The following is a 16,531-nucleotide window of genomic DNA, read 5'->3' on the forward strand; positions in this document are numbered from 1 at the left end:
TGGCGAATTACGAGGTCAGAGTTTTCTTGGAGATGTTTACATTTTAGTAAACGTGGTTGTTTATCACTCTTATTAGTCTGCCCCCAAATGTATTGTTGTAGGGTTATCTTTATGTAACTTTATGTAATCTGCCAAAACAATGGCTATCAACTGACGATTTGTTAATAATCTATTTCTTGGTTGAAAAAATGGCAGTTTGATCTAATAAATTAACATAATTAAACCGCATTGTTGTTCGCGCATTATTTCATAGCTTCACCCAGAAAAAAAATAGAGAAATTCAAATGGTGCAAAATTAGAAATAATTAAGAAAACCAAGTTTTAGGTAGGGAATACAGAACATCAAAAGGACGGCTAAAGAAACAAAGCAAATAAAGATATGAAACATAGAAGCCGTAGGTCATATATCCCCGACATCGTCTTCATTCTGCCCAACGAGCTCCTGATCGTTAGAGCTGTGTACCGTTGGTGGAGCTTGACCATAAAAATGGCAGACCAATAACCCTAGCTTGATCTCCACAACCTCGAGCCTACCTTCCATTTCATGCCATGGTGCCAACTCTTGTTGTTCCCTTTGACGAAGATCGGCAATTTTTGCCTTCAATTCGTTTGCTTTGTCATCCAGTTGGCGAATGGTCATTTGATGCTGTTCCAGCTCCGTGCGCAACTTCTTTTGCAACTGGCAAACTTCCTCCAGTTGATACTCCCTTGTCTTCACCCTGACCTTGGCGGTAATACTCTGCAGCCTCGCCTACCTTAGTTTTAGTTCTGTCATTTCAAGTCTATCCCCTTAAAAACATCTCCTTCCTACAGAGGGTGTCGATCAGATCGGCGTGGTCGGTGAGGGATTCCTGCGACATTTTCTCGGATGAAGACGACGAGGTCTAACCGACGACGAAGACCCTTAAAACAACGATTTTTCTCCAAGCAGAGAGGTTAAAGAAGAAGGTACGGCTTATAAGAACTGACGAATGGTTATGACGGATATGGTATGTCAATAGCGTGTATATAAATTATATCTCAGGGATATTTTTGACATTTCCTATGCATTGACTATTTGACTGTGCGTTACTTGTGTAGTGATATAAAGTTGTTTCGTATTTCTTTATTTTGATTAGTTTGGTTAAAATTTTTAATCAAAATTTAAGTTTTAAAAAAATAAATTAATACATTTTAATATGTTTAAATAATGTGCCGCTTTTATTCTTTGAATAATTAAGATAATAATGCCCCTGGTTTTATCGGTAAACAAAGAAAAGATCTGGAGAAACGTGTGCTGTATTGAGTACCATGGATTGTGCAGACGTAGCAATAAATACATATATTGACTAGAGCTTAGGACAAATCATCTTTGTTTCGAGGTGGGATTTGATCTGAACTTTTCTACTACTGAAGTGAGTCAAGTGACGTTTAAATCAAGGTTCTGAAAATCGGATCGGATCGACCGGATCGACCGGTTTAACCGCAAACCGGCAATACAAGCGGTCCAGTCCTCCTCTAGAGACCGCCTGGAAAAAAACCGTTGGAAAACCGGTGAACCGGCCGAAAACTAGCCGGTTGGGCCGGACCCGTGACCGGCCGGTTCCTCTGAACGACGCCGTTTTTTTAATTGTTTTAAAAAATTAAAAAAAATGAAAACCTACCCTACCCGTTCGTGAAGCACCCCCACCTCCATTCATTCATCTCAGTCTCACAGTGAACCAACCCTAGCCCTCTGAAGTTCCTCTCCATCGTCGCCCAGTAGCCCTCCATCGTCACCGCGGTCTCAGGTCGTCAGCGCCACCACCGTCGCATGGTCCTCAGCACCAGTAGCCCTCAATCGTCGCCTGGTTCCCAGCCCAGTAGCCCTCCGTCGTCTTCATCTTCTCAACACCAGCAGCCCTCTCATCGTCTTCATCGTCGCCTGGTCCTCAACATCAGTAGCCCTCCATCGAACCCAGGTGAGTGACGCGTCGTCTTCATCTTCTCTGAACTTTCTCTGCTCATCTTCTTCGTTCTTCACCTCTTCGGTCTTCTTCGGTCTTCAATTTCTATTTGTTGTTTAGTATAAGAAAAAATAATCTTAAAATTAAATTAATTCCTCAGTTGATACAGAAACATGAAGACGTTCTTAGTTTGCACTTTTTGTTCAATTTATTGCTGTTTTCAGGGATTTCAGGTTGAATTTCTGAGGTTGATGGAAATGGAAGCTCTGACATTTTTGTCAAGCTGAATATGCAACCTTTCTGCACCGAATTGTGGGAGACATTAATGGGCAAGTGGGGCTGCACCAAATTGTGGCTTTCAGTTAAGGGGGCTATGCCATTGGATGAAGGGTTGGCAATTAGATTCAATACATCTAATGTGATCAAGTGGAAGGAAGAAAAACTGCAAAATAGAACCAGCGGTTGCAAAATACAAAAATAAATTGAAGGTAGCTGGTATACATTTAGTTTGATCAATGTTGATTTACTGATTACTAATTTACTGATTTGAGGTTAGTGGAAAGTTGAATCTGTGTTACTCTTTCAGGGATTTGAGGTTGAATTTGTGATTTGTGATTTCTTAGGTCTTTTGTAATGCTGCTGATTTGAGTTTGGAATTTGTGATTACTGATTAGTGAAAACTTCAGAGTTATTGCTACTTAAAAACAATTGTTCTATTTATACACCTTTCCTCTATCAATAATTGACCACAAAATTATAAGGTTCTATTTCTATAGTTCTTGACTACTAATTTGAGAGCTATGATCTTAGCCTAAACAACAATGCAGGTTTCTGGATGATTAATTGTGTTGTCTTGATTAGAATATGCACTACTAAACATTTCTTTTATATATACACTCTACTCTTACTCTGTTATTTCAATAAAAATTTCTGAATGTAGTATTCATAATTGCTTCTGTATAATAGTCACTTTACATGCTGATTTACACCTTCGCTTCATGATGCAACTTCTTCACCTGCATCTTACTTCATTGTGATATTAGAATTTTAGACTACTAATGTTCAACGATGTTATGTAGGGAAACACAACTTCGGGCATTTCATTCAACATGTGAGTGATACAATTACTGTTTGCGAGGCAACATGAGCAATTAAAGTCTATGCAAAGAACTCTTGAAGACGAAGAGAATGGAGTCGTCAGTGGAGCCTCAGACAGAGAAAAACAGCTTGCTGAGGAACATAGTAACAATGATGTTAAGACAAGAATGGCTACTACTGTGCAGAAGCATGATGACGGAGATCAAATTCAAGCTTCAAGCAATGAAGCATGTGTCATTGAGAAACATGACCCTGATAAAAAATGTGAAGAACACTGAAATATGCAAGAGGTGGATAAAGTTCAAACTTCAGCCAATGAAGCAAGTGTCACTGAGAAGTATCCTTCTGATATTACAAGTGAAGAATGCCGAAATGCACATGAAACAGATCAAGTTCAAACTTCAACCAACGAAGATAGTGTCACTGAGAAGCATCACTCTGATATTAGAAGTGAAGAATCCCAAAAGACACATGACTTTAGCTGCTGTTGTTAACTTGTTATGCACTTATACTGCTGTTTTGTTATGGAATTATGGCACTGAGTGTTTTAAATTTTGAATGTGATTTGTGATTTGTGATTATATTAGTGATTTTGTTATGCTGCTGTTTTGAATTAATTTAGGGGTGATTATTTGTTATGCTACTGTTTTCAATTAATTTAGGAGTGATTAATGATTATTTCTAGTTGTATTGCTATTTGCACCATTGCTCTTTCTAACGACCCAATTTTCAATATGTCTAGATCATACCGGAAACCGAGCGTTACCAATTTATCTTCCTAATTATTATCTATTATTTATCATATGAGCCTGATTTGTTGTTAAAAGCGTAGTTAATTTGCGAGGTGTATTTTTTTAAAAAGTTTGGATTAATAGACGGAATCATTCATAATCAACTCACAACTGATAACAGATAAAATAGTTATAAGCAACCACACATAAATACATCACAAGTAGCTAGCAACATTCAGTTATCCAGCCTTTATTAGAGTATAGACCTTTAGTTAGAACACCCCTAGATATAGCTAGATAATAACTATATACATATACATACATACAACATCCCAGGTCCTGACCTGTTCAAGATGTCCCTAAGCTGGCACCTAGGCTAGCCTAGACTCTATACTCACCTAGTCCTTCTAAACTTCTAAAGCGAGGGAAAATACGTTCTAGGTCTTCAAAACTCAAGTCAGGTGGAACGTCATCAAAAGGTAGAACACCATCTACTACTCCTCTGTACGATCAGACATTGCCATAGGACGTCTCTCTGGTACCTCATGAAGTTGCCACACAACAAGAGTCACGTACACATGATTTAGGTTAAAGTTCACGTACAAACGGGGTGTAGACATCGGCTGGTCTCACAGTATATACATATATACAGAGAACGATATTCACCCTAGACTCAGAAGACTATCTAGAGCGGAATCCTCCTTGCAGAACCATCATCAACGAACTACGGTAAGGTACTCTTACTTCCATCTGAAGGGGGAAGGGAGAGAGAAGGGGTAAGAACTAGGGAGTTCTTAGTAGGACCGGGGTTATTAGTTAAGTTCATTAATTCTGTGTTGCTTAGCGGACATATAGCAGAATATAAAGATGCAATAAACAGAAGACAGATGAATAAAGAAAATAGAGTAAACTGAAAACAGATCACCAACAAAAGAATATAAGAAAGTAAAACACAAACACAGAGAATATAATAAAAACAAGGAAAGCATACATTCATACAACAATCATAACAGAGGAAATGCACAACCAAGTATGATTCATGTCTGTCCTATGCAGACCATGAGCTCACGTGTCGGTTTACACCCTGCAACCTGACATTACCTAGGAACAAGTCCCAGATATGGTTTCCCTTTGTGTCCTTAGTGTATATGTGTCGGTGGTTAAGAATACCACTCCTTCGTGACTACCGGCAGTCAGCGCAAGGCTCGACCCCTTAATATACGCACAAGAAGAAACAGTGATCTTCAGTTCATGGGCGTCCCCGAGATCAATAAACAAACAAAACAAAACAACGATCTTCAGTTCGTGGGTTATACCCGAGATCAACATACAAACAAAACAACGATCTTCAATTTGTGGGTTATACCCGAGATCAACATATAACAGTTCATGGGTTATTCCCGTAATCAATTATTATCAGTTCGTGGGTTATTCCCGTAATCAATGATTATCAGTTCGTGGGTTTTACTACTCTTTTCTCTTTGTTTGTTTACTCTGCTCTGATTACTCTTTTCTCTGTATCTGTTTCCTCTGCTCTCATTACTCTTTTCTCTATATCCCTATTACTCTTTTTTACTTTATCTCTTTACTTCACTCTGGTTACTCTGTTCTCTCTGTTACTTTATTCTACTCTGATTTCTCTATTTAACGTTTGTTTTTAAGGCTTATGTAAATTTCGGAATGAATAGTTAGCTTGTCCCAAGTATAGGTTCATTAAGTCTATACTAAAACAGTTTAACTTTTCATATAATACCTAACCCTAGTCACAACTCAAGGACTAACTAATTTGCCCTAGTTCGTTCACTAATCTCTGTCTGTTTTTCTATTATTAAAATTTTACAGACTTTTCTTTGGTTTTTATCTTTTCTTTAACTTCTTATCTTCCCTTTATCTTTTCCTCACTAACATGTTATTACCACTCCCTAAGTGTTTTATGAAGGTAATTATGAGATTCTACGCTTAAAGTTGTCTTTCTAAATCTTTTACAGAAAACTGCATTTTCTGCATTATTTTATTATTTTTATTAAAATATTATTTTTAATTAAATATTATTATTTAATATTTTATTATTTATTATTTTATCATTAATTTTCGAAAATTAACTTACCTTTTACTTTTAACCTTTAAAATTCACTTTTTACCACCCGTAACTTTTAATATTTCTACTTTTACTACCCTAACTTTCAGAAATTACCAAATAACCCCTTAAACACCAAAAATTTTACTTCCTTGCCCTTTCTAAGATCTAAAAGGTGTTCTTCAATGTTCTTCACCACACTCAAAGTGTTCTTCGTGTTCTTCGTATATTCTTCAGATTCTTTCTCTGTTTTTACCTGTTTTTCAGTCTTTTCAGCAACCGATTTTTACCAAAATTCAAAATAAATTCCCAGCCACTAAAACCTCATCTTTTCTACATGATTTTAACATAAATTGAACCCCAATTTAAGCTCTAGGGTTTCGTTTTCCAGCAACCTTGAACACACATTCATAGCTTAAATTTCATCAAATTTCATCAAATTTTCACCAAAATTTCAACAAGAATTACTCATACAAACAATCAATTTCAAGTACAGCCAAACAATATCATAATCACACAACTCAAACACAATCAATCAAGATTAAATTCGTCAAATCCTACCTGGTTTTGCTACTCCTAATTCAGTTAGACTTTCAGGTGGTCCTTTAGCACTTTTTCCTCCTAAATCACATCAAGAACAACTTTAAATTCAAGAACCCTCAACTAACCAAATCTCCCTCAGCATGTTAGGAGGTGATTTCTAACCTTAGAATTGCTGAAAAGTCACGTTTCTTGGTCCTCAAGTCAAGTTAAGCATGATTTCTAAGGAAGAACATCAAGAAAATACATGTTTAAGCATGTTTCCTTGAAAACCGAATTGAAGAGGGAGGGAGACAGCCATCTCACCTTATTTCCAGTCTTGATAAGTCACATGGTTATGTAAAGGAAGAAGAGAGGATCATTTTGGTGAAATCAGAGTTTTGATTTGAGTTTTAGTTCAGAAGAAATCAAGCTTTGAAGATTAAGTATTCATGAAAGTTTCTCTCTTTTCTCTCTTGTTATTTTTGGCCAAAATGATGAAATGAGACAGCCTTGAAGGTCTTGGGGGTGTAACGTGAGTTGTGATTGGTTGGCTTGGAGGTGGGTTAAAATAATATTAAAATATCTCTGGTGTACAACTACTAAAACTAGGTGTATCGGAACACTCGTAAAAAATCTCTAAAAATTATTTTCTGAGCTACTAGCATAAATGACACTAGTAAAATATTTATTATGAGAATAGAACATGTATGATGAGGCCTTAGCATTGCTAAAGTCATCAGAGAATGCTGGTGCTAAGCTGCACCAGTAAACCGTAAACCTGGTTAAACCGATTTCCTATTTTTAGCTAAAACAGACCAGGTAACCTTATAATATCATTCAAGAATCTTCCAATACTAATATAATACTAATATTATACTATTATCTCTTTTATCTCATGAATCGAGTCCGGTTCGTCAAACTGAGACTATTTACGAAAACTAGAATCAAAACTCTTAAACGATACGGTTCAAAAACTAGGTTCTTCGTGATTGCGTTATCGAGCTTGCCTCAGAAAAGGTTCTAGCTTAAGGATGACATAATGACAATGAGGATTGAGATACTTTATGATATATAAGAGGTGTTCCCTTTACTGATCTTCTGGAAAAATCCGTGCCTTCAGAAAAGATCTCGCGTACTCGAAAATCAGGGTTGTTACATTCTACCCTCCTAAAAGAAAGTTTTGCCCTCAAAATTTCAGTCACATGCAGAATCCATCTTCAAGCAGTTTATTTCCTTCAAGCCATCCTGACGATGAGATCGATTCGTTCCTTACAGCATCCAATTCTCACACAGCCATAGCCATGAAGATCATAGCAGCTATGAAGATAGCTGTGGCTCACGTCGATTCATTGTTCGGAGCTCGATTAAACCATGCCTATTCACAGTCATTGAGGTCTTATCCGCACCAAACAATCAACATTAAGGTGATCAATCTTAATATCTCAAGTTAAGCATGAACATTCCCAAAATGAGCACTCATAGACATTCATGCCAAATGTATCTTAAAGATACCCTAACAACATGAGACACACAAGCAGAGTATGCAATGAAGCACAGTCAGTCCATTTCCCAGGCTCTACTAGGAACAAACTGCTCTGATACCAAATTGTAATGACCCAATTTTCAATATGTCTAGATCATACCGGAAACCGAGCGTTACCAATTTGTCTTCCTAATTATTATCTATTTTTTTTATCATATGAGCCTGATTCGTTGTTAAAAGCGTAGTTAATTTGCGAGGTATATATTTTTTTAAAATGTTTGGATTAATAGACGGAATCATTCATAATCAACTCACAACTGATAACAGATAAAATAGTTATAAGCAACCACACATAAATACATCACAAGTAGCTAGCAACATTCAGTTATCCAGCCTTTATTAGAGTATAGACCTTTAGTTAGAACACCCCTAGATATAGCTAGATAATAACTATATACATATACATATACATACATACAACATCCCAAGTCCTGACCTGTTCAAGAGGTCCCTAAGCTGGCACCTAGGCTAGCCTAGACTCTATACTCACCTAGTCCCTCTAAACTTCTAAAGCGAGGGAAAATACGTTCTAGGTCTTCAAAACTCAAGTCAGGTGGAACGTCATCAAAAGGTAGAACACCATCTGCTACTCCTCTGCACGATCAGACATTGCCATAGGACATCTCTCTGGTACCTCATGAAGTTGGCACACAACAGGAGTCACGTACACAGGATTTAGGTTAAAGTTCACGTACAAATGGGGTGTAGACATCGGCTGGTCTCACAGTATATACATATAAACAGAGAACGATATTTATCCTAGACTCAGAAGACTATCTAGAGCGGAATCCTCCTTGCAGAACCATCATCAACGAACTACGGTAAGGTACTCTTACTTCCATCTGAAGGGGAAGGGAGAGAGAAGGGGTAAGAACTGAGGGGTTCTTAGTAGGGCCGGGGTTATTAGTTAAGTTTATTAATTCTGTGTTGTTTAGCAGACATATAGCAGAATATAAAGATGCAGTAAACAGAAGACAGATGAATAAAGAAAATAGAGTAAACTGAAATCAGATCACCAACAGAAGAATATAAGAAAGTAAAACACAAACACAGAGAATAGAATAAAAACAAGGAAATCATACATTCATACAACAATCATAACAGAGAAAATGCACAACCAAGTATGATGCATGTCTGTCCTATGCAGGCCACGAGCTCACGTGTCGGTTTACACCCTGCAACCCGACATTACCTAGGAACAAGTCCCAGATAAGGTTTCCCTTTGTGTCCTTAGTGTATATGTGTCGGTGGTTAAGAATACCACTCCTTCGTGACTACCGGCAGTCGGCGCAAGGCTCGACCCCTTAATATACACACAAGAGGAAAAAGTGATCTTCAGTTCGTGGGCATCCCCGAGATCAATTCACAAACAAAACAAAACAACGATCTTCAGTTCGTGGGTTATACCCGAGATCAACATACAAACAAAACAACGATCTTCAATTCGTGGGTTATACCCGAGATCAACATATAACAGTTCGTGGGTTATTTCCGTAATCAATATTATCAGTTCGTGGGTTTTACTACTCTTTTCTCTTTGTTTGTTTACTCTGCTCTGATTACTCTTTTCTCTGTATCTGTTTTCTCTGCTCTCATTACTCTTTTCTCTATATCCCTATTACTCTTTTTTTTTCTTTATCTCTTTACTTCACTCTGGTTACTCTGTTCTTTCTGTTACTTTATTCTGCTCTAATTTCTCTATTTAACGTTTGTTTTTAAGGGTTATGTAAATTTCGGAATGAATAGTTAGCTTGTCCCAAGTATAGGTTCATTAAGTCTATACTGAAACAGTTTAAATTTTCATATAATACCTAACCCTAGTCACAACTCAAGGACTAACTAATTTGCCCTAGTTCGTTCACTAATCTCTGTCTGTTTTTCTGTTATTAAAATTTTACAGACTTTTCTTTGGTTTTTATCTTTTCTTTAACTTCTTATCTTTCCTTTATCTTTTCCTCACTAACATGTTATTACCACTCCCTAAGTGTTTTATGAAGGTAATTATGAGATTCTACGCTTAAAGTTGTCTTTCTAAAGCTTTTACAGAAAACTGCCTTTTCCGCATTATTTTATTATTTTTATTAAAATATTATTTTTAATTAAATATTATTATTTAATATTTTATTATTTATTTTTTTATCATTAATTTTCGAAAATTAACTTACCTTTTACTTTTAACCTTTAAAATTCACTTTTTACCACCCGTAACTTTTAATATTTCTACTTTTACTACCCTAACTTTCAAAAATTACCAAATAACCCCTTAAACACCAAAAATTTTACTTCCTTGCCCTTTCTAAGATCTAAAAGGTGTTCTTCAATGTTCTTCACCACACTCAAAGTGTTCTTCGTATATTCTTCAGATTCTTTCTCTGTTTTTACCCATTTTTCAGTCTTTTCAGCAACCGATTTTTACCAAAATTCAAAATAAATTCCCAGCCACTAAAACCCCATCTTTTCTATATGATTTTAACACAAATTGAACCCCAATTTAAGCTCTCGGATTTCGTTTTCCAGCAGCCTTGAACACACATTCATAGCTTGAATTTCATCAAATTTCATCAAATTTTTACCAAAATTTCAACAAGAATTACTCATACAAAAAATTAATTTCAAGCACAGCCAAACCATATCATAATCACACAACTCAAACACAATCAATCAAGATTAAATTTGTCAAACCCTACCTGGTTTTGCTGCTCCTAATTCAGTTAGACTTTTAGGTGGTCCTTTAGCACTTTTTCCTCCTAAATCACATCAAGAACAACTTTAAATCCAAGAACCCTCAACTAACCAAATCTCCCTCAGCATGTTAGGAGGTAATTTCTAACCTTAGACTTGCTGGAAAGTCACGTTTCTTGGCCCTCAAGTCAAGTTAAGCATGATTTCTAAGGAAGAACATCAAGAAAACACATGTTTAAGCATGTTTCCTTGAAAACCGAATTAAAGAGGGAGGGAGACAGCCATATCACCTTATTTCCAGCCTTGATAAGTCACATGGTTATGTAGAGGAAGAAGAGAGGATCATTTTGGTGAAATCGGAGTTTTGATTTGAGTTTTAGTTCAGAAGAAATCAAGCTTTGAAGATTAAGTGTTCATGAAAGTTTCTCTCTTTTCTCTCTTGTTATTTTTGGCCAAAATGATGAAATGAGACAGCCTTGGAGGTCTTGGAGGTGTAAGGTGAGTTGTGATTGGTTGGCTTGGAGGTGGGTTAAAATAATATTTAAAATATCTCTGGTATACAACTACTAAAACTAGGTGTATCAGAACACTCGTAAAAACATCTCTAAAAATTATTTTCTGAGCTACTAGCATAAATGACACTAGCAACATATTTATTATGAGAATAGAACATGTATGATGAGGCCTTAGCATTGCTAAAGTCATCAGAGAGTGCTGGTGCTAAGCTGCACCAGTAAACTGTAAACCTGGTTAAACCGATTTCCTGTTTTTAACAAAAACAGACCAGGTAACCTTATAATATCATTCAAGAATCTTCCAATACTAATATAATACTAATATTATACTATTATCTCTCTTATCTCATGAATCGAGTCCGGTTCGTCAAACTGAGACTATTTACGAAAACTAGAATCAAAACTCCTAAACGATACGGTTCAAAAACTAGGTTCTTCGTGATTGCGTTATCGAGCTTGCCTCAGAAAAGGTTCTAGCTTAAGGATGACATAATGACAATGAGGATTGAGATACTTTATAATATATAAGAGGTGTTCCCTTTACTGATCTTCTGGAGAAATCCGTGCCTTCAGAAAAGATCTCGCGTACTCGAAAATCAGGGTTGTTACACTCTTTTCACTATTTAACTTTGTATTTTGATAAGATCATATAGGGCTGTCAAACGGGCTAACTCGTTTAAGCCCGCTTTATTCGCGGGCTAGAATTTTCTAGCCCAGACCATTTATGGTCAGCCCGATGGGTTAAACGGGCCAGCCCGTTTATTATTTTATTTTATTTTTAAAAAATATTTTTGATAAAAAATACCACTTTTAGGTCAAAAACCATTAAAAATAATATTTTTTTAGTTGATGAGTCGGATTTTCGGGTCGGATCGAAAAAAATATTAGCTAAAAGTGCTACTTTTTAAAAAAAATGTAAAAAAAATTTAAACGGGCCACCCGTTTAGCCCGCGGGCTAGCCCGTTTAACCCGTCATTTTTTTCGGGTTAATCGGGCTCAGCCCATTTAGCCCGAAATTTAAACGGGCTTAATTTTAGAGACAAAGCCCGCCCATTTAAATGGGTAAACAGGATGGCCCGATGGGTTTAACCCATTTTGACAGCCCTAAGATCATATGGATTTGGTTGACATTTCATATAATGTTTTAAATTTGGAAGATATTTAAGATTTATATTAGACTATAATTATGTTTTATGATGTTTATATATAATTTATTTATTATTTTATTCTGAAATGGTTTTTCCGGTTGAACCACCGATTGAACCGATTGGACCAATAAACCAGTGAACCAATAGCTAGAGCGGTTTGATGACCAGTCTGGTTTTCTGAACCTTGGTTTGAATAGACAAGAAGGGCTGAAGGGCTGAATAACATGACAGACGGGACTGACGGTGAGTTTATACAAAAATGATTACTTGTAGAGGCAATGGGAGTCACCGAAAGGGAGGTCATTAACAGGAAACAATTTTTTTTACAAATAATTTTTTTCATACGAAATGATAAAACACATAAATAGCAATGCACGAAATTATCTACTAATTGGCATAAAATGATAGCAAGACGATACATATATAATAACATTAGCAAAATCCTTACATAATACATACATTAGATAACCAAAAAAATAAGGTGAACCCAATCCTATACTATCAATCAAAGAGGTGGATAAACAAGATCAACTCATAGTTTGCCCGATAATGCACGCATGGAACATGAGCAGTACCTCCATCACTGTCGTTTACGTGCCACCCTCTTCCATAGCGTTGATGGTGGTAAATAGCACCCATGTTTCCACGGCTTGGACATGCATGCGAAACATAGACTAGATTCTCTCCGTATAGCACTGGAACGCGACGCAGATGTGTCCACGACCCTTGGATAACGTCTCGAAACACCAATTTGCAGATTGTTAGGGCACCGGCCACCTCAAGCCCATGAAATGTTTCCAAGCCCTTGTTCTTTGCCTCAGCGTCGTCACGTAGCATCAGCATCATTGACACTGTGTACTGGGTGGCCGAATGGCCGTGGGCTGCGACAGTGTGCATCGTTTCCATCCCTGCCCCCATCCAAGTACACCCGATCCATGTTTTCTAGCCTTCGTTTGTAAAGTACAATGTTGCATTTCAATATATCTATATCTATACTCTATTTTATTTTCAAGCATACAATTCAAAAGAACACAAAGAACCAGTGCGATGCCACTGCGTCAAGCCATAACTGGGCTAAATGTTACATACTAAATAGGTGCTGTTTGTGGTCGCTTTGTTTTTAGTATGGCTATAATGGCTATAAGTTTTGGATCAATAAAAAAAAGACACATAATGGGTTGACTTGCATGTGAAGAAGCTTTTGACTAAGGTGAAGGGATGGTAAATATAATAATCAAGAATGATAATTGTTTATATGAGTGTTTTATTTTTTGGGCATGACATTGGGCAAGGCAAGCACAGAGAGACATGGATAAGATGATGGCCCAAGTTAGACAAGAGGCATCAATCAGAAATCGATTGGCGTTGCAATTTTGTCATTGGCAATGGTTTCACGGTATCCTCGGATGGTCGTTAGCTTGAAGACTAGTAGTATCATCCCTGTTTGGTGAGGCTCCATAGTTCCCAGCCTACCTTGGGCCACGACAACACCATATTTTTTATGGCACATATACTGTCAAATTATACTCACACTCATGTATTATCAATGTTCATAAATAGACATACGGTAAAAAGATTTTTTTATCATACTTTACATCATTAAGGGTTAAGGCACTTTCCTCTCTTAAACGCAACACTAACTATTTCAAACTACCATTCCCCATGTTAACATTATATTGGATAGTCAAAGAATAGCCATTCTTAGGCATCAATATCTTGGCCACCAGAGACTTGGCCTATTAAATATCTACATAAACGTTACATACAAAATATCCATTTAACATAGAATCGTTATAAAGAAGCTCCTAACTACCATGTCCGGTTCAACAAAAGGGTCGACAACGAACGATATATAATACATTAGGTTTGACAGTGGATTTGCAGCTCTTCGCATGACACCACTTCAGACTCCACACCTCCACTTCTGGAATCAGTCGTCGGTTCCTCTCTATGGTTTTACTGAAAATACACAATTAAAATCAGTTGATTCTAGAGCACAGCCACATACCAACGAAAGCCAACATAGCATAAACTTTTTTTAACGTCGACAACATATAGAGATCCTCAGGTATATGTAGTTTAACAAAATCAACTTTATAATTCAGACGGTGGTTCTATACCAAGATGAAATGCAAACAATATTCGGTATGCGGCTACCGCCTACCGGAGAAAGTGAAAAGGTTCGACCAACCTATCGTTGCAACACACAGTGGAGACGACTATAGGCTCTCTTTGCTCAATCGGCGAGAGACATGACTGGCCCAGACGTGTTGGTCACAACGAAGTCGCTATTAACAAACCCAACTGCGTGTCACTATCGGAGCATAGGAACGAAAGAATCTCCGCAGTCGCATACAGATCCCCAGATAGGTTATCATAGAGCTGACACCAATGTAAAAACCAAATGATTAGAACCATTTAACAAGGCATAGATGTTAACTAGATCATCTATAAAACGACTAACCCACCATGTCAGTGTCCATCGAATCCATGTCATCTGCAACTGCGCTGGATGACTCTATTGTGCGGCGGTCCGGACATGTCGTCCTATTGTGTCCCACCTCCTGGCACAAACGACATCGCTGGGTTTTCTTTCCACCGTTAGCACCGTTACCCTTTGTATTGCGCCTGGGTGGATTCCGTGCCGGGGCTCTGCCACCCTCAGTGGGTGGCCCCTCAGGTGGAAAACTTGTGTCCGCTGCATCTTCGTTCTCGAAGTGCTTCAGCATCAGCATGGCAATGTCTCTTGCAAACTAGAACTTTTTAGTGCTGTCACATGAAATTTTGCACACTTTTCGGTACCAATCCATCAGGCACCAGTGTTGCGTTAGTTGTACAGAATCCCAAATCACGCCCATCGACTGCATTGCCACAACTTATGCATCCTTGGTCCATCTCGGCAATATTAGAGACCTTGGGATCTCATGAACATTGTTAAGAACAAGCACCGTAAGTATATGTTCACAGGGAACCCCGAAACATTCCATTCTCATGCACATGTATCGGACCTCACTCATTTCAGACGTTGCAACAACATGCCAATCCTTTCCCAGAGTGCCGTATCGAGAGATGGTGTGGATAAAATACGAACCGTTATCTTCAGAATCAACCACCCTCATTGCACAGGCCCTATCAAGGATGGGAACAAACAAATAGAATATTGCCTGAGTGTAGTTCTCAGCTGCACTCCGCTCCAACTGTTTCAGGTTGGTGGTCATAACAGGGTCATCCTTTGCACACTCGAAATCATCCTCCACTTCCTTTGCACGCACAAACATCAAGCATCGATGAAAATGACGTAAAAAAAATTAGTGTAACTGTATCGAGACTTAACATACCGTGATATCACAGCGTGCAAGCACTCGCACCTTGAGGTTGTGCAAAATCCGGCAAAGAACTTTCCTCGTACGTGTGTTGTGGTCCAACTGTGCCTTCTCTCGTACATCTCTTGTACCCATCTTTTATCGGCGATGCCAAATTTCTCCACCATATCAAACCACTTTCTCTGGAATATTCCGACCTCGTAGTCGCCAAGCATGTAATCCCTAAACATCCTGGTGAATTTAGGCTTTCCGATTTTGCTCGTGGCATTTCGGAGTATGTGCCAAGCACAGAGTCGATGGTGAGCCTCTGGAAAAACTTGCTCGATCGCAGACGTCATTTGCCTGTCACCATCGGTTATTATGGACACGAGAGCCTTCCCTTTCATTGCAGTTTGCAACTATTGAAGCAGCCAGACATAGGTCTCTTCTTTCTCGTCTGCCACTAATGCAGCGACAAACACAACCGTTTGGTTGTGGTAATTCACACCGGAGAATACTACAGAGGTGAAAGGTAAACGTTTTTCTTGTACGTTGCATCAAATGCAATCACGTCTCTAAATACCTAGTAATCAATTTGGTTGGTGCCGTCACACCAAAACAAATATTGTAACACGTCCTCCCCGTCAACAACTTCTTTGTCGTGCAGTGTTGGATCATTTGCCTTGCACTCTCGGAGATACCTTAAGCACGATTCCGCATCTAGGCTACCTTCCCTTCGTTGCTTCGCATTTACATTGTGCATGTCCTTTGTTGTGTACGGGACATTATGATACCTGCCGGCTTGGCTCACCATAAAACCGTGGATTTGTGAGACGCCAATGCCCCCCTTTGCGCATGTCGTTCATATGCTCGATGTCCGCTTCGCTCATCCTCCGATGGCCTGGGAGCATGGAAGAAAATCGCAACTCAAGAACGTGGTGGTTATGCGCATCTGAAAAGTACGCAACGTGCCAACGTCCTGATTCAT

At 38.1% G+C, this 16,531-nt stretch overlaps 1 pseudogene; it reads right to left on the reverse strand.

Annotated features, from left to right (window-relative positions):
- Positions 1-14,515: 14,515 nt before the first annotated feature.
- On the reverse strand, positions 14,516-15,950 carry LOC148579235 (protein FAR1-RELATED SEQUENCE 5-like; annotated as a pseudogene).
- Between the last annotated feature and the right edge of the window lie 581 nt (positions 15,951-16,531).

This window comes from Arachis ipaensis, chromosome B10, assembly GCF_059453495.1.
Source record: "Arachis ipaensis isolate K30076 ecotype BB chromosome B10, ASM5945349v1, whole genome shotgun sequence".
NCBI lineage: Eukaryota > Viridiplantae > Streptophyta > Magnoliopsida > Fabales > Fabaceae > Arachis > Arachis ipaensis.